Genomic DNA, 18,245 nt, shown 5'->3' with positions numbered 1-18,245 from the left:
AAATTGAAATAAACGATATCCAGAATCACACGGATAAACTTTAAGAAAGCTTACAGAGTAAATGGATGAAAATTCCTTGCTGCAAAGGATAAAGCAATCTCTAACTAATGGAGATTAGGAAGGAACTCTCCCAAAGGACGGGTTATCCCATAAATTAATAGAGTCAGCAGTGTCACGGACCCGAGCTGCAGGGTCCCAACTCATCACACTGAGTGCCACCAGGGCACCTCCCTCAGCAGCTGGGGCTGCCTGCTCTGCAGCCGGCCGGCCCGCGTTCCAGGGCGATGCCAAAAAAAGGCCATAGTAGTAAATGAGTAACAGCACATGAATCTTTTCTGGAGGAAAGGGTGTGAGCTCTAACTGAAGGCTGACTTTGAATGAATAGGTTAGAGCTGGCAAGCCATTTCCTAGGTACACACAAGCCTCCAGCCAGGCGGGCAGCCAGGCAGAGCTCCTGCCAGCACTATCTGCACAGATACGAGCTGTGTTCACAGCAAATGCTCCTCTCCTGCAGATCTAAGCTAACACACCTGCTTGCAAAGTGGCCGGATTACTTCTCGTGGAAACAAGCACCAAGCAGAACAGCAGTGAGAGCTGCAGGTCCGGCCCTTCAGGTGGGTGTGAGACCCTCTGGATTCTCCCTCTGCACTGAGGTATGTGGGTGCACAGGTACAGCTGCAGTGGTCTCCTCCTGACTCACTCTGCCTGGCAAGCAGTCACAGGGTTATTTATTTAGAGCCCTCCATTGTTTAATGACACTTTGGCACTGTTTTGTTAATGAAATGCAGGCAGTTGTTTTATCACAACAGCTACACCTTTGCTCAGAGCTCTGCACTGTCAGACGCACGCTGTTGCATAGCTACAGTCTACGGGGGCTCTTAATCTACCCTGGAAAGCAGATTAAACGTCTTCCTCTCTTATCACACTGCACGGGGATCCATCCGTGCCTGACCCTGGTGCTGGGACACCCTCCTGTTGCTCAACATGATCCCTCCGCTAACACAGAGCCCACCAGGACCCCACAGAAAGGCACCTTGTTAGTAACAAAGAGGAAAATCATACTCACTCAAACGAACTCACTTCCTAAACGCAGCAGAACAGGAGCTAGCTGCCCATGCCTCCCCTGCCCACCATCCCTGTGCACAACCAGCACGGCACGCTGCAGCCCCGACCCACACACCTGGCTGTGAGTGGGGCTCAGCTCCCTGCTCAGCAGAAAACCCACCCATCACCTGCAGCCCTGCTCTGTTTCCAATGATTTTTACATCGTTCCCTCCGTGCAGGCAGTGCTTTCCCCTCCACGCTCTGGAATGTGAATGTTTAAAACAAGAAAATCTTGTTAAACTTTTAAGATATCGTGGAAATAACGACCCAATTACTTTGTTGGCTAGTTACTGTTGTTGCTCAGGCTGTGCTTATTGCTTCACAGCTAGAGTTGAGCTTTGCACTTAAGGCTTGATGTTAACAAATAATAGCCGTTAATTAACGAAATGCCTCTTGCCACCTTAATTACACACGTGGGCTTTATGTGCCTCTGCGCTCACACCACTGCTGGGCAGGTTACTGGCACCAATGCACAGACGGAGCTGCTGGGAGGTGGCACAGAGCTGTGCTGGGTGCTCTGAGCACCACAAGCTCATCTCCTCGCTGCCATCCCTCTGCCCTGAGCCCAGAGCATCCCTGCTGACGGGCGGACCGCTGAGCTCCCGGGAGGCATTTCCCACAGATTGTTGCTGGGATGTACAATGAAAGCCATAAATATCCCAGCGGAAAATATACGGCGCCTCATCTCCCACTTGTGCTGCTGTGAAGAGCTGGGGATAAATTTCCAAAAGGCTCTTTTCCTCTGAGGGGATAAATCCTTCAGGAGCGACGCTCCGGTGGGAGGCAGAGAGCAGCCCAACGCCCCGTGACCCTGCGGGAGAAGGAGCCAACAAGTGGTGGGGTTGGGGTCAGGGGCCGAGGGATGCTGTGCAGGGCCCATCTGCCGGCGAACAGACAGCAATCACCCCAAAGGTGCAGCGCGGATCGAGCTCCGGGACGCAAATGTTTCTTCCCCCAGACAGTAGCAATTATCATAATCAAGCAGTTGACTCCAATTACGCCTTCCTCTCATTACAGTCGAGGGGATGGACGCAGCCATGGCAGCAAAGGGAAAGTTCGCAGCCGTGTCGCCTTTGCATATCTTAATCTAAAATGACAGGGTGTGACACGGGGGGCCGGTGACCCTGCCAGCCTTCAGCTGTTCGTGTGGCAACAATTTCCAGCACCAAATTACTCCCAGGCAGGGCTTGATTGGAGGTTCAAGGCAGCAGGAGAGAGAAGCCATTTAGGGGACTGAAACATTCTTCACAGCCCTATTTAAATACAATTTACATTCTGGGCTCTGCTGTTTGTGCATTGTTAATTGCATCTTGTACCTTAGTTTATTTTATAGTTGAAGGGTTTTTTTCTTTGCTGTTGTTTTTCAAAGGCGTGCTTTCTTTCCTTATTTTTTCTTCTTCCTAAGGGGCTGTTGTTCTCAGAATGTAGTTATATTTCCTGGAAGGGAAAATAGATTAGTAGATTTAAAGGCCAGATGGGATGAACAGATCATCTAGATGACCTCCTGCAGAAGACAGGCCAGGACATTTTACTCAGTAATTCCAGTGTCTCCATTTGTCCAGACTTAACCCGATGCCCTGCGCTGGGTAAATACCCATCCCAGAAAGCCCTGATCTCAGGGCTGCAGTCCCAAAGCAGCTTGTGGTGCCCAGGGCTCCAGCCCACACTCACCCATCACAGGTGGAGAGCTGGGGAGCTGCAGGGCACTGCGGTCCCTTGGACCTGTTGGTGTTCCTTCCCCACCTGTAGGACATCACTCGCTTTTCTCCACCCTGCTCTCAGCAATGTTCTGCCCGCAGCGCAGGGCAGGACGAGATGCGCTGATCTGGATAACGCAGGGATCATTTTCAGCATCTTTCCTCTCCACTGACCGCACTGCTGTTGGTAGGAGGTAGAGCTATGTGGGAAGAAGATTCAGTTGAAGAAAAACCATGCAGAAGGCAGAGGGGCTCTGGTTTGGCCTTTTTCATTCACTTGAAATAGGGCATATAAATTGAAACAAAAGCATCCATCCAGCTTTTTGCATGGCTGAAATACAGCAGGCAGATCAGACTTTCCCTGTCGCCCTCAAGCCTGCGGATGCTGGCAATGAACTCTTTCTTCGGGCTGAAGCCAACCAGCAGGCCAAGCCCTGACAACACAGCTGGCTTTCCTAAAGTCCCATATTCTCGCACTAATTTTGCATTACCACATGTGACCACACATTGCGGAGGCTAAGAAAAGCCTTCTTTCTGGCACGACTCTAACACAGACTGCATCAGATGTCTTACACAAGGGTAATTCAGTGAGAAGCTCTGCACAGCTGGATTATGGGGGCACAGGCATTTTCCTCTCCTTGGACCAACTGTGAGCTGCACAAAGGCTGACTTCTGGCCTGCTGCAAACCTCAAGTCAAAAGTTTTTGCAAGTCCCTTCTCCTCTGCTTTGCAGAACGAGCGACTGCAGAAGTGGAAAATGGCTTTGAATTTCCAAGTTTGGGTGGAATTTCAAATCTCAGCTCTGGCTGTAAAACCAAGCCAAAAAAAACACCTGCTGGGAGAGCACAGGGTTAAAACCTTGCTGAATTTTTCACTCTTTTTTCCATCTTCTTTTGCTCTTGGGTTTGAAAAGCCCATGCCCTGTGTGAGGGTACTACACTCCTTGTGGCTGTGGGCTTCCACCAGGTTGAAGGCCAAGTCTGGCCTCCCCGCAGTGGAGCCAGCACCCATTTTTGGGTCTCAGGACTCAGCTTCAGTCAGGCAGTATGTGCCTGGAAACCAAGAAGTGTCACCCAGGTGGCAGCCAGGAGAAGGGCAAAATGCATTGAGATGTCCTGCCCATGGGAAAGGTGTGATCCTGCCCGGAGTGGCACCCAGCAGCACCGTCAGTTTGCTGCTTTTTTGGCATTCCTTTCTTTGAGCCCCATCTGCTGGAGTCCCGTGATTTCTTGACACGTTATCATTCGTTCGTTTGTTCACATTTCAAAAGAGAACATTTTCAGGCTTTGCAGCCAAGGACAGAAGACATAAGACCAACAAATAAATAAATAAATAAATAAATAAAAATCCCCCACAAAAAAAAAAGAGGTTTAAATCTGCATTATTTCAGGGCAGTCCCATGGCCCGAATGCTCAGGGCTGGGGATAGCGGGTGCTGCCCTGGAAAACAGCCTCCAGGGCCTGGTTCTCATTTCCACGAAGGTCCCCTCACACCAGTCTGGCAGCGCTGGAAGCTGGCGTAATGTATAAAGAGGTGTTGGTGTAAATGACAACTAAGCCCACTTGACCCCGCTGAGCCACTCCTAATTTACTCCAGCTCTGGGGAAGTCCGAGGCAGACATGGGCTCTGTACAACTTGACGGAGAGACAGACAAATGTACAGCCCGACCTGCTGCTGCTCCACAGGCCTCCGAGCCAATTACTTTGGTGATCTCAATCCTCCTTTCCTTCTTCTTTCTCTCTCCCTTTTCCCATCACGTGCTCGCTTCCAGCAAGCGCACGTCCTCCTGCAACAAAAAGCAGTGCCACAGAGGAATGCGGAGGGTTTGAAAGCCCCCCGAGAGCAGGTAGATCCATCTGAGTGAGCGCTGCCTCCTCCGAGCCAGGAGGGGAAGGCGGGAGGGGATCGGTTTACATAAGTACTTTGCCATATGAAGAAATAATTTAGTGGTATTAATAGAGGTTAAAGTTTCCCAGGAATCCCAAGCAGGCCCCGCAGACACAGGTGGGTTCTTTCACTCGCAGGGATGGGGAGCGAAACCTGACTCCCTCCGGCCGAAGGGAGACGGAGGCTGATGGGCAGAGGCTCTGCGGTGGGGGTCCGCTGCGGGGCAGGGCTGCGGGGCAGGGCTGTGTGTGGCAGGGCTGTGGGGCTCTGCTGGGAGATGCGGTAACCCCTCCGCGCCGGGGCACAGCCACTTTTGCAGGGGCGCAAGCTGGCAACCAGACCGAAGCGGAGCTTCAGAGCAAGCAGGGAGGAAGGGATCTGCATGACGCAGGCATGCAAGCATGGCCCAAGCACTATTCCCGTGTGGGCAGCGAGCACACGGCCCTGCAGCACATGCAGCGAGGCACAAGCTGCCTGCTGGACGGAACGTGCACCAGCCATGCTCTGCCATGTGTGTGCAGCGCGCTGCACGGATCCGCACTGCAACCAGCTGCGTTTTCAGAGCACAGATATCACGACCAACCTGGCATCCCCCCCTGCTTCTGCAGGATGTGGTGGCCAATGCACAGCAACAAAACACCACTGATGTCTCCTGGCCTGCAGGACCTGACTGCAGTAACTGGATAAAATGGCACGGAGCACAGCGGGGGCTGGAAGCGGGAGACTAGCGAGCCTAAATCCCCCTTTGTTTGGGTTGGGATCTGAGATAATGTCGCTGATTCTCAAACATGGAGCTTTTTACAGCCCGGGGAGTTTGAGGCCACCCCAAAAATAATAATCTCTCAAAGCTCAAGTGATTGCAGAACACTCACCCTGCAAGGCATGCGATGCTGCGCTGCCTGGCACCAGTTTGGAGATGGCCCACGGCCTCCTGATCCCAGATCTCAGAGCACGTGGCTGCTGTTCTGCTCCGGAAGGGACTAACGAAGAAACAAGAATATTTGTTAATGTACTTTTTTTCCACTGAAAAGCAGTTAAACCTCCTAAGACACTTTTTCCAGACATCTAAATCCTTTAAAAATATTCTCTAGACTCCATAAAACTTACATTTTCCCTGGGTTCTCCCGTGAGTTATTAAAAAACTGAAGTCTCTACCTTAAGAGCTTAGAGTCTGGTCATGATCAGAAAACCAACTACGTAGAATGGCACCTTCTTGTGCATTCAGAGACACGTCTACCAACTGAGCGGGGGATATCAGAGAGAACTGCAGACCCAGAAGAGCCAAAGGAGATCAGCCCAGACACTAAAACGAGATCCATGATTTCTGGGAGTCTGGGCTCTGCTCATCGTATGGGATGATGGCAATGGAAAACCAGTGTCCTTTTGTGGTTCCCCCCGATAGGCACCACAGTATTTGCAGCTATTGGAAAGCAGCATTATGTTATAGAATCATGGAATCGTTAAGGTTGGAAAAGACCTCTGAGATCACGAGGTCCAACCATCAACCCCTCTCAACCAACGACTGACAAAGTCAGCATTTTAATGCCATCATCTTCTGTTTCTTCCAAAGAGGCCCTTAAAAATGAAGATATTCTCAAGGAGCACTTGAAGAAGGAAACTTCTGTATCCAGGCAGCACCCCGGCACAGCCGTACGTCCCATGGAGCTGTGACGGGTGCACGGTGTCCCCTGTACTTCGGCTCCAAGGCCAGTCACAGAGGGGCTCTGGACACTCAGAAGAGCGCTGTCTTTTTTCCGCAGCTGCTTTCCTAGAGCAGAACTGCGCTGCAACGTCGCTGCAATCAAAGGGCTCGTAATACCTTCCCTGCTTCGCGTAACCATCAGTTTGTCTGGGGCACGAACTCTGCCAGCAGCAGCTCCTGCAAAGCGCTCGGCTCCTTCTTTCCCCTTCTCTCCCTTTTTGCAATGCTTTCTCGTTCCCCCGCTCCCTGTCTGCCTCCCCGCAGCCTCCCAGAAGCGCTGGCGTGTTTTTAACCCAGGCATGAAACAATCCCACAGCCACAGATTGTGATGTTTCAGATAACATACGGAGAATGTAAATCCTGTCAGCAAGTGCAACAGCCATAAAAGGCTAAAATGGATTCCTGCGGATTAGAAATAAAACACAGAAAAGGCCCTGTTCTCTCACTTTCCTCATCTCCCCACCTCCCTGAGCCCTCCCTCCCCTCTCCCCTTTAAAAATTGCCTGGAAATGCAAGGGGAGGGTTTTTTCTTTTTTTTTTTCACCAACTTAAAAAGAAAAATAAAATACATTCCAGGAAAAGGACTGCTGCTAAGAAAACTAAAACCAGAAAATGCTTAAAGATGTTTTAATGACTTAAACACAGGGCCGGGATTGTGTCTAAAAGTTTCCACATTAAAAAAAAAAAGAAAAAAGAAAAAAAAAAAAGCAAATTCAATATTAAATGTCCCCCTCCTCAGTGCTGTATTTCTTTCCCCAGCCCTCTGATTTAAGCAGTGTGTTATTAGCACGGCCAGCGCGGACAGACACCAGCCTGCAGCCAGGCACAGTTTACGCTTCTGTTCCAAACTAAAAAGGCACAACTGAAAACGCTCCTAAAAATAATGAAGTCCACGTGAGCGCGGGTCCGAGAGGCTGTTAACAAGCAGCTGACAAGTTTCTGCTCGAGGAATTAGACCCTCATTTAGAGGGAGATTAGCGGAAATCTTCCTTCTAATTGCAGAACAAGCCCGGCCATCGCCGCGCTTGGGATCCGCTGGAGGCGGGCGGTGGGCACGGAGCCCCCCGGCCCGAGGTGCAGCTCAGGGCTGCTGGGAGCGGGGTCAGCGCTCAGCCCCCCCTGAAGCCAGCCCATGTAATTTGTCACGACCGGTAGCTTGTGTTGTGCAGGGGCCTGGCTGCTGATCGGGCATGAAGGGCTGAATCAAATCCTTTCACGGAGCAGACAGCGCGGTTCTGCAGGTCACGGCAGAGGTTAGGGCAGGGCAGGGTGCTCCAGCTGCCTGCAGAGCGTTCGGCCTTCGGAGAGGTTCAAAGCGGGGAAAGCCCTGCTCTAAACTGCTGCCCTGAGAGCAGGAGCAGGAGATAAACCTGGCAACAGCGGCAGCCAAGGAGCTGACACTGAGATGCCTGCACTGGGAGCTTCACTGCAATGCATGTAGAGCATTCTGGGCTGAGCGTGAAAACCCCAGGGCTGAGTTGCTGCTCGGGGGCAACATCGAGGTAAGTGAATAGGTAGAGAGCAGACAGGCTGAGCATCACCTACAGTGCCACCCATCCTGTACACAGACAGGGAGCAGCACACACTGACAGATTACCCATGGAGACAGCGGCTCCCAGAACAGCCCAGTTCCTGCCAACACGGACTAAAGCACTGCAGACGAGCGCTGCCTGGGCAGGAACTGCAGCAGCACCAGAGCTCTGCATCCCCCCTCCTCCCCCTCCCACCTTCACTCTGTCACTCTGGCCTGTGGCAGAGCAGAACCGCCCTCAGGGCAGGTCAGGCAGATCCCAGACCAGGGACTGTGGCTGGAGAGCTGCCCAAAGGTGCACCTGTCCCATGGGACTGGAACCAAGGCTTCTTGTTGTTCATCCCAGCTCTCCGACCACATCCACAGGGCCCAACCCTCTGTTTCTTTCCAACATAACACTGCCTAAATCTCTTGGTGACAAACCACCCTCCCGCCTCCAGCAATCCGGTGGCTGTCTGGTGTCTGAGGTCACCTGGAGGTGTGATGGAGCCTCCAGCAGAGCCCCGCTCATCTGCTCCAGCTGACGACCCGGACCCTTCCTACCTGCAGCCCGGCCATGAAACTGGCTGCAATTGAGCTGCTGCGGAAAGGAAACAAGCAACGTTTAGCTTCTTTATCCCAAAGTCAGACCTGAAGGACTAAGGTTCTTCTATAAGCTTTGAGAGATGGAAAATCCTCCCCTGTGGGAAATAAGCCTGGATGGGAGCAGGGCATCTACCGAGCCAGCTGAGCACGAGCCTCCCCCCGCTGCAGCCCATCTCCCTTCCTACAAGGAGCTGCTGAGGCTTGAGCCCAAACCACGCAGCAGCCACTCCCCCACCCTCCTCCAAAAGCTCATTTCTCTTTCCAATTCAGCACTGGGGAGGGGTTGCTTGCTTGCTTGCTTGATTTTTGTTTTTTTATTGAGAACGTGCAAGCGTGTTTGAAACCCAGATTTCCATCCAAAAGAGTAGGAGGCCGAAGTCAGACTTCCCAGACCACAAAGACGCACGGCTCAATCTCATTCCAGCCAGAGTTTCCATTGTACTCTTCCCAGATGAACTTTAAAAATATATGTGTGTGAATAGGCGTGAGTGTGCACGGCTGCGTGTTTTTTCTTCTCTTAAAAAAAAAAAAAGAATAGAAAAAAAGGCAAGTGAGTGAGTGAGGCTTTTAGGAGGTTAATAAACCAACCTGTTGCCAAGTTGGATATGTGCATGGAAGGGGGGAGTTGAGGGTTTTAATCCCAGCTTTTGATAAATAGAAGACATTCTAGTCATAATAAAATGTGTTTTACACTTGAGGAGGGGAATAAGGGAGAGAAAAAAGGAAAGTTTTGGCCAGGCACTGCAAGCTCCTGAGCCCAAACAATGAGGTTAAGAAACATAACTGTAACGCATTAGTAAATTGACAATGAAATTGCAGTTACTTCACTGGCTCTTTATTAAATAAACACAGCCTGAAATGGACCTGTCTGCCCCGGAGGTATTTGTATAGGGTTCATATTACTAACTCAACACTGCTGCTAACGCACTTTCAGGCACTGCACACCCTGGAGTGCAAACACATTCCAGAGCAGACCCTGCAAGGTGGGGCCGACCTTGCTTTTCCCCTTGTCACTTTTTCCCTTTCGTTTAGACCCCGGATTTTATAGCCACTGGCTGCTGCTGTGACATTTTATCCCCACTCGCAGCTCCTTTCGGGACCAACTGTGTGAGCAGTGTGTGAATACACGTGCTCAGAGCACGCTCGTGGACCAGCGCTCTCCCACCCTGTGCTCCCCTTCCCCACTCTCCCCCTCAGAAAAGACCCCCCGCCCTCAGCTCGCGCCCGCTGCCTGCCCCCAGCTCAGCTCTGCTGCTCCTGACCACCAGCCAGCCCTTCCCACATAACATCACGTCGTGGGTCGGCCCCCACAAACACCACACACCCCCTGACGGCGTGCACAGCTCACGCTCACAGCCGCCGGCCCTTTGCAGCCACATTCCCAGCCAGCAGCTGCCCTGCCTGCTGTCGCAGCGCCGCGATGGGTCTGACACGGCTGCAGTCCTGTCCTCACACGCGCCCATCCAGCCCTGGGACTGCAGCCCTACCTGCAGCCGTCCCCCCGCGGTGACAAGTGGCAGCTGGAGTCCACGTGGAGCCTCTGCACTTGGAGGTGCAGCTGTGGGAAAGCCATCTGACAAACCCCTCGCCATCGATACCCGCGGGCCCAGCAAATCCCAGTCGCACTCACGCAGGCGAAGGGGTAATCCTGCACACACACATGTTGGAGACAGTGGGAACTTGAGCGTGTTCAGCACCTTGCAAGGCCTTGAACAGCTGCCAATGTCCTCTGGAGATGCGCCAAACCAGTTCATAAGATGTGAATGATAGAGATTCTCAGCAGCCCATGGGGTCTGTAGCAGGCTGTGCTACTGTTGGCTTGCACGGCCACGACACGCTTCTTCCCTTGTTCTGAGGCATGCCTCCTGTGGAGTCAGGTTTTCTGAGTGAGGATTCCTATTCCTGCCTGGAACTAGAGTGAAAGAGCTCTGCTCTTCTTTCGCATTTGACCAAAAAAAAAAAAAAAAGGAGAATTGAGAATTGGGTTAAGTGTTCTCATGCTCAGAATGCCATCAAAGGCTTTCAGGGAAAATATCAGACTCTCACAGAGGTAAAATAGAGAGGTAGAACCCCATGAAGCACAGAGACTCTACCTGTCACTGATCCCACCCAACTAGTCTCACCTACACTTGCATTTCCCCCTAGGCACTCAAAGCTTGTGTTTGCAAACCTTCTTGCAGAAGTGAAGTCCGATATGATGAGAAAGTGCACCAAAAATTCAGCTTTTCTGGAGCAATTTCTCCAACATCTTCCCAACAGCCTGGAAACAACCGCAAATGCTGGGCAGCCTTCACGTGTGCTCCAGCAGAGATGCAGCCATTGATGGGAAGTCATATGGAAGGGATGGGCTTTTTGGGAACATGGCTTACAGCTACAGAAGATGAAAAATTATAGTATAGCAACTGGTGACGTGGCTTTAGTAAATCTAAATGCTAACTAAAGACAAGGGCAGGGAAGCTTTGCAGTGCACTTACAGATGGGTACAGGGACCGTTGAATAGTGATGGTTTAAGCTCTTCCTTTTCTTCCCTTCTCCTCAGGTGCCAAATAGCATTAAAACCCATCAGGACTCAGCTCACACTGTTTTCTCAGTCATCCTGCTTTTCCATATGAACAAATGGTGTTGGCACATCTAGCCCTTGGAAGAGCTTACCGAGGTGGGGAGAGGCAGCAAATTCCCCGTTGCTGGGATGGCTCTCACTGAGAGGTGCTGCCCCAGCTCCACAGGGACAGCCTGGAGCTCGCTGCACAGCGGGTGGGAATCCCTGACCGGCCGCAGGCAGGAGGTCAGCCCAGCGCCGAGGGATTCCGTCTGGCCTTGAAGCTGAATGCGAAATCACAGAGGCATCTCCTATTTGCCAAAAGCAGTTTTAATTTTGCAAGGGAGTGAAAGGGAGAGCTTTCCACTTGGTTCTTTCATTCATATAGACCAGTGGATTTTTTTCTTTTTCTTTCCCTCCCCCCCCCCCAACCTGTTGAAGCCTCCAAGTTTCCCTTTGGAAATCTCATCCCGAGATGGTTTTCTCTTTGCCTTTTGCCTCCAGGGGCCAGGATTGAAAAGCTCTGCAAATTTGGTGACTGCAAATAGGATGATGCCTTGCTCATGCATCTGGACTGTATTTGACAGGATTCTCCTGGACCTGAGTCCAGTGTGGCTGGGCTGTGGATGGGAGGAGAGATGGCTCTGCCCTATGGTGATATTTGTTCACGGAGATACTGTTGAAATAAAAACTAAGAGTAAAGCGGTACTGTGGGTATCCAAACACATAAATACTGCCCAGGGGTCCTGAAAGCCTCACCCTCCCTCTCCTATTAACACAGGAACTGACAGAGCCAGGAAGCTGGGGCCAACAGCCCTAGTATTCTTCTCCAGAGGCACGGCCAACTCCAGCAAGTGTCAGCAATACAGCAGCATCAGTCTCAATCCTCTTGTTAGGCTACCTCAGCCAGAGCAACCTCCATCAGTGGCAGCCAACTGTGAGCCTCCAGCAAGACATGAGCAGAGACAGCTCAGGCCTTCTCTCGTCTCCCTTCTCCTCCCGCACACAGACTGCACCAGGGTCCATTGCTCACTTGTGCAGCCTGCAGTGCTGGCAACAGGCACAGCAGGTCCGCAGGGCACGGGGCTCACCTGCTCTTTGAAGGGCTCTAAACTTTTCCCAACTGGGGTAAGTGCAGAGCTCAGCTGTAAGGAGCTCGTAGCCTTTGTGGACTTACCCACAAAGGATAAGTGCTAAGAGAGAGCAGTACTAGTCTTCCCTCTTTCCACATCCATTCGGGTGTTTTTACACGTCCTCAGTGTTTTCTCCCTGCTTTCAGAAAGCCCCCACCTTCCCCTTTCCCATTTTCTAGCCATTCACTTGACATCTGGTACAGAGGGATATAAGCCGCTCTGCAATGAAATCTTACCCTGCCTCTTTTTCCAGCCTGCCTGACAGAGAACAAGTCAGCTGTGGGCCTCACCAACAATTTTAAACAAAAACCCACAATCCAGCAGGTCAGGCCATTTTAGCATATGTACCTTTTATTTGCAGCAGACTGTTAATAATTAAGTGATGCCTTTCATACAGACATTTACAATAATTTAACCTTGCCCTTGCTGTGTAATTTATTCTTTGCAGAAGCCAATAAAAATAAAGGCCCCATATTTCGTCCCTCTCTCTCTCTCATTCTCTGTACATATATATAAATATATATATACACATATATCCAGAATAGTGTAATAGGTTTCACATATTGTTCCATAGGTATCATTAGAGTAACAGAGCCAAGAGTCTCAGTTCATATGACTCTCTTTATAGGTGCCTTATAATCCACATAAAATTGAGTTTATGTTTCCTTTCCATCCACTGATTCTAAAACAAGATGAGGAAGGGTTGTCTCTCTCTTTCTAGTTTTTCCTTCACAATTCCAATCCTTGTTGCACCAAATTCAAAATTTGCCATTGGCAGCAAAGCCTTGTCTTTAAAGAACCCAACAAAACCAGGCACAACCTACGATCCATCTGCTGTAGTGTCCTACCTGTGACCATGGCAAGTATCAAAGCCTACAGGAAAAAGCTTTGAGTAATGCACACAGTAGACAAGAAAGGAATCGCCTGCCCGGAGAGGAAAATCCCTCCTAAGTTGGTGAGTGAGTCATTACTGCTGTTTCCAAAGCCACAGAAGAGAAAACCCAGCAGGTAAGTGGAATAGGAGCAAGAGAAGGGACTAAAAACAGAGATTTATTTCCTCTCCAAAAAAAGAGAGAGAAAAAAAAGCAGAGGACAGGCAAGAAAAGGAGCCAAACCTAGTGCTGTTGGCTTCACTTCCCCAGAAAGTCCTAAAGAGGTTACGCAGAGAAACAAAAGAAAAATATTTTCCCCTAAAGAAACATTAGCAAAAACACATTTATTAAAGCACAAAAAATTCCATAACACTTAAGAGAGCCGATGCTCTGGAAAGCACGGGGCTGACCGCTGTGTGTGAGCCAGCAAGGCTGAGGGGCCACGGCCGCGTGCCCAGCAGTGCTCTGCTCACAGGCTGACACAGGGAGAGCTGCCAGCACTGCCTGAACTGCCTCAGGTGCTGTGGAAAGGGGCCCGGACCTCAGCTGGGCTGCATGCAAGTGTGCCATGCTTAACCGAGACACTCAAGCTATACAGGAGAGGCTGAGATCCATCACTGGCACTATGGATCTCCCGTGACACGAGCTCTAGAACCTAGAGGTGCTATTGGAGACACGTTTCTCCCGTGCTCTATAGTCAGGGCAGTGCTGCAAGAATGTTCAATTCCGTTACAGCCACAGCTTTTGTTCCATCATCCTTCAGAGCAGCACCTGCTCAGGGACACGAAGGCACGTTCATATTGTTATTGTTATTATTGTTCACCAACGTGGCAGGGGGACAACGCAGCTACTGGTCCCCTGTGCATGTTCTGCTCTGCTTGGTCCATATGAGGTGATGGAAAACTTTCCTAGCATCAGGTGTTGCTGCTGAGTGTGAGCTGCTCCAGTTACACTCTCGGCAAGTGTTATAAACACACAGGCACAATCTAAATATTTATGGCACATGAAATCTCCCGTCTGCTGTTCTTCAGCAGAAAGAGAAGAGAAGAGAAGGAGGGGGGGGAGGGAGGGTGAATTAAGAGGTGATTATTGTGCAGGGCCTGTAAAATCAAAATATGAAATCAAGTTGTAGTCGGTCGCCAGGAATGGTCACCACAGAGAGGAGCCAGGTGCGGATCCCTGGCGCTGATGTAAGAGCTCTGCCCACGCTGGCTCAGCCAGCACATCCATGGGGCAGCACTCCGCCGTCCCAGCTGTGCCGCTGCTGGCTCACCCCAAACGTGGTACGGTGTTGTGGTCTCCCTTCTCCTATCAAGCACCTCCTGAGAGATTGTTTCAGCCCATAAAACCTTCCTGGGTTGCGAAGGAGCAGAGCAAGCTGGGAAATCATTTCTCTGCCCTTAACAGAAATTATGATTTAACTTTTGTTTTCTTATAATATTTTTTGCTCAAATCTCCAGGGGTTTTGTTAAATACTTAAAAAGAATAATAGTAACAAACCAGACTACAGAAGTTCAGTGTGTTTCTAGAAAAATGGCCATTTATCCAGCCTGAAAGCCAGTGAGTATTCGAGAGTGATAGCACCATCTCACCAGAAAGGAGAGGTGGAGCCGCTTTAGGAGAAATTATTCACCTAACAGAACTTGAGAAGTTGGTATTGACAGAAATCCTGTCTGCAATTGTCTCTGGTGTTATCTGGACAGCCCATGAAAATCTCTACCAGGTCATGATAGAGACCTGATGGGGAGAACATTGCAAATACACTTCGTGGACCAAAGCACACTGCAGTTCCCAAGGATATGTGTGCCAACAGATGAAGGATCTGAAGAGCAAGAGCCTCACCGTCTGCCAGTGTGGAAGTCTGCCTGCTTAGCAGGGAGATGAGCTCTCAAGCTGCCCAGACTCCTCGCTCAGATTTTGCACAACTATTGTAAGAAAAAGACAGGGCAGCTCTGGTTGTATGGCATGGACAGTGTTGGAACTACACTGGCAGCTCTTACTGAGGGACTGGGGACATAGAGCTGAGAATAAAGCCCTTCCTCTGCGTGTTGGAGTGCCACTTGCTGGTTTCCAACAAATCCACCGATTTCTACACAGAAGGGGACACCACAAAGGCTGATAGTTTCTCTAGGTTCTGATGACTTTTGTTTCTGGCTGCCAGAAATCTAGAAAGAAGGAGCACATGGGAATTTGCAAAGTGCTCTGTTTTCAAGGGAGTGCATTCACTGAAGGTGGGGCCCCCAGCATTATTTTTAGCTCAGCACAAATAACGGAGCAGAAGGCTTTGACGTTTTTCCTGAACAAGTCCCAGGACCAAATTAAAAAATCAAGGCATCCGAACAGGAATTCATACAACCTTTTGCCTCTACTGGTGCTGGTGCTGAGAGTTTGAGCACAGGCTGGTGACAGCTACAGGAGGATCAGCAGGAAGAAGCCCATGGACTACAGTTGAGATGAGTTAGGCCAACTGAGATCTCATTTTTCTGTCCAAAATGCAGGCTCTGCAAAGTTGCTGAGCTGCAAGACTTGATTTCAAGGAAATACTTCGGTGCCTCACAGGGCTGACAGCTTGCTGTTGCCAAATCTGTGTAAACAAACCAATTTCCACGTCCCCCGGAACTGCAAGCACGTCAATAATCACTCAGGAGAAAGTTGAAGTGGAGCTGGGCGCTAGGAATAACAAAGCCAGGGCACGTTCTGGTTGGCACACCCAGCTGGATGTTTACACTCACACCCACCGAGGCGCCAACCCCAATCTCCTTCCATTGCAGTGACAGGTCTGACTTCGCAGGCCTTCCAAAGGCTGAACACCTCCTGCCCTGAGGAGGAATTTTACTCTCAGAAGGCTGAGAACGTTTTCCACTGGAATCTGCTGTTGAGAAAGGCGCTGTTTTCCATGATACAAAACACAGAGTGAGACATCACCTACTGCTTATGTTCGTAGGCCACACACAAAGGTTGGAGCCAAAGAACGTGACTTCAGAAGGCTTCGTCTGGACTCACCAGAGTTGTTTGTCAGTGAGATAGTGGGGAGTTTTTGAACAGAATTCCTCTTACATACTCCCAGGGTGTCTCCTATGAGCCTCTCCTGTGGCTCCCTGCAATCAACCGAGGGAAACACAGTGCTTCCCTTGGGAGATGGCTCAGCTGACTGCACAAAGGCAAAGCTACTGTGGACAATAAGGAAGCCTCCATGCTGCCCAGTGACTGAGCTCAAATCTCAGAAAAGCCAAAAAGTCTTGAGCTCAAACTAATAGACACATCTGCCAACAACTTCTTCTAATTTTTTGGAACTTCTCTGTAGATTATTTCACTGCCAAGAAAAAGAAGAGATATTTATGAAATTCCAAGTCAGATCCTCAGTGGTGTAAACTGGAGCTGCTCCAGTGAGTCTGGGGGACACTGCCAATTTACACAGGTTGAACTGGCTCTGGTGATACCTGCCTGGCTCCCCAGCTCCCATGGACAATTAAAGATAGCTTACAGGGGAGTTCTATGAAAACCTGCCACTCCTGACTCACAGAATCACAGAATCTCAGGGGTTGGATGGGATCTCAAGAGATCACCAAGTCACCTGCTAAAGCAGGTTCTCTACAGCAGGCTGCACAGCTAGATGACCAGACGGGCCTTGAATATATAGAAGGAGATTCCACACCTCCGTGGGCAGCCTGTTCCAGTGCTCCATCACCCTTGCTAAAGTTCTCCCACCTGTTAGTACAGAACTCCCTGGGTTCAAGTTTTAGGCCATTACTCCTTGTTCTATCACTGCACAACACCAAGAAGAGCCTGTCTTCATCCATTTACCTCCCACCTCCCTTTAGGTATTCATAAACATTTATCATATCCCCTCTCAGTTTTCTCCAGGCTGAACAGACACAGGTTAGTCAGCCCTTCCTCATACGGGAGATCCTCTATGCCCTTTAATAATCTTTGCGGCCCTCTGCTGTGCTCCTTCTAGGAGATCCCTGTCTTTGAACTGGGGAGCCCAGAACTGGACACAGTAGTCTAAATGTGGCCTCACCAGGGCAGAGCAGAGGCGAAGGATCACCTCCCTCAGCCTGCTGGCCGTGCTCTTTTGAATGCACACCAGGATACCATTGGCCTTCTTGGCCACAAGGGCACACTGCTGGCTCATGGCCAACCTGTTGTCCTCCAGAACACCCAAGTCCTTCTCCATAGAGCTCCTCGCCTGCAGGTCATCCCCTAACCTGTACTGATGAAATGAAACACAAGGACACAAAGGCAGCAGAGACCAGACATTTGCTCCTACCTTGAATTCAGAGGCAGTTCATGTTGAGCTTTAGAGTGAATATGGGAATGAAAGCTGGATGGACAGAGCATCCTGCATGTATGGACCTAGGTAGTTTTCTTGAAGGCACTGGGTCTGTCCTGCAAATGAAGGGGAAAAACATCTTTAGTTTGTAATAGTGTTGCAAGAAGTAAAAACATGTAGGAGAGGAGAAGGAGGTGTTTCAATACCGAAGCAACAGGAGCATGGGGGAGTTCTAGAGATATAGAAAACATGTGCTTAACATTCAGCAGGTGCTTAGGTTTATATAAAGAGCAGCTCAATGAATTTCCTTATTTTCCTGTCCTGGGGTTCTTCACGAAGAAAGTTTCCCCAGATGGGTCTTACTTAGAATTGGGGCCTTATTTAACATCAGGGAGGTTCTTTTGATCTGTCAGTCTTCTGGTTTTCATTATGACCGAGACATCTTTTCTGGAAGGTTGAGGAAATGTGTATTAAATAATGGCCTGGCCTTTATTCTTAGTTTCTGGAATAAGAAACTGAGGCGTACAGTCAGTAGAAGACGCACATGCATTCTGACAGCACGCAACTGAGGATGTTCCTGCAGGTCTGCACAGAACGAATACCAGACCGTGGTGCTGGCAAACACAAGCACCTACAAATAACTCTGTTTGTGGCAACAGTCCCCACTGTCTTCAACTGGTCACACTGTGAAGTGTGTGACATGGGTGAGTGCAGCAGGACTGGTCCTGTGTACCCACAGAGCATTTGTAAAAATTCCAATGCATCAAAACCCTTAATAATGTAAACCAGTTGCGACCTCTTGGCATCCTGAGTTTAATGGGGAGTTCTGTCCGTGCAAAGAATAATCCTTTTGTTAGATTGCAACACGCTGAATTTAATCTCAGGATGAATTGTTATGGTCAGGAGTTAACCCTCCTCTGAA

The 18,245-nt window shown here is 50.0% G+C and overlaps 2 long non-coding RNA genes across 16 annotated transcripts in view; one reads left to right on the top strand and one right to left on the bottom strand.

Moving 5' to 3' along the window:
- Positions 1–18,245, bottom strand: part of LOC109371077 (uncharacterized) — a 28,479-nt gene that overhangs the window by 7,884 nt on the left and 2,350 nt on the right. For 3 of the 15 annotated variants that reach the window (XR_014879894.1, XR_014879890.1, XR_014879900.1), the window contains exons 1-3: positions 9,994–10,196; positions 5,561–5,668; positions 531–4,587 (exon numbers count right to left, since the gene is read on the bottom strand). This is a non-coding gene — a long non-coding RNA (uncharacterized LOC109371077). The other 12 variants (XR_014879896.1, XR_014879897.1, XR_014879898.1 and 9 more) reach the window with 12 other exon arrangements.
- On the top strand, positions 46–7,102 carry LOC146542638 (uncharacterized). Its single transcript, XR_014879905.1, has 2 exons — positions 46–653; positions 4,996–7,102. It is a non-coding gene; the product is annotated as an uncharacterized LOC146542638 (long non-coding RNA).

The sequence above is a fragment of the Meleagris gallopavo genome, chromosome 28, assembly GCF_905368555.1.
Source record: "Meleagris gallopavo chromosome 28, MGAL_WU_HG_1.1, whole genome shotgun sequence".
Lineage (NCBI taxonomy): Eukaryota > Metazoa > Chordata > Aves > Galliformes > Phasianidae > Meleagris > Meleagris gallopavo.
Note: the sequence above shows the minus strand (reverse complement) of the source record. Positions and strands in the feature narration are given on the sequence as shown.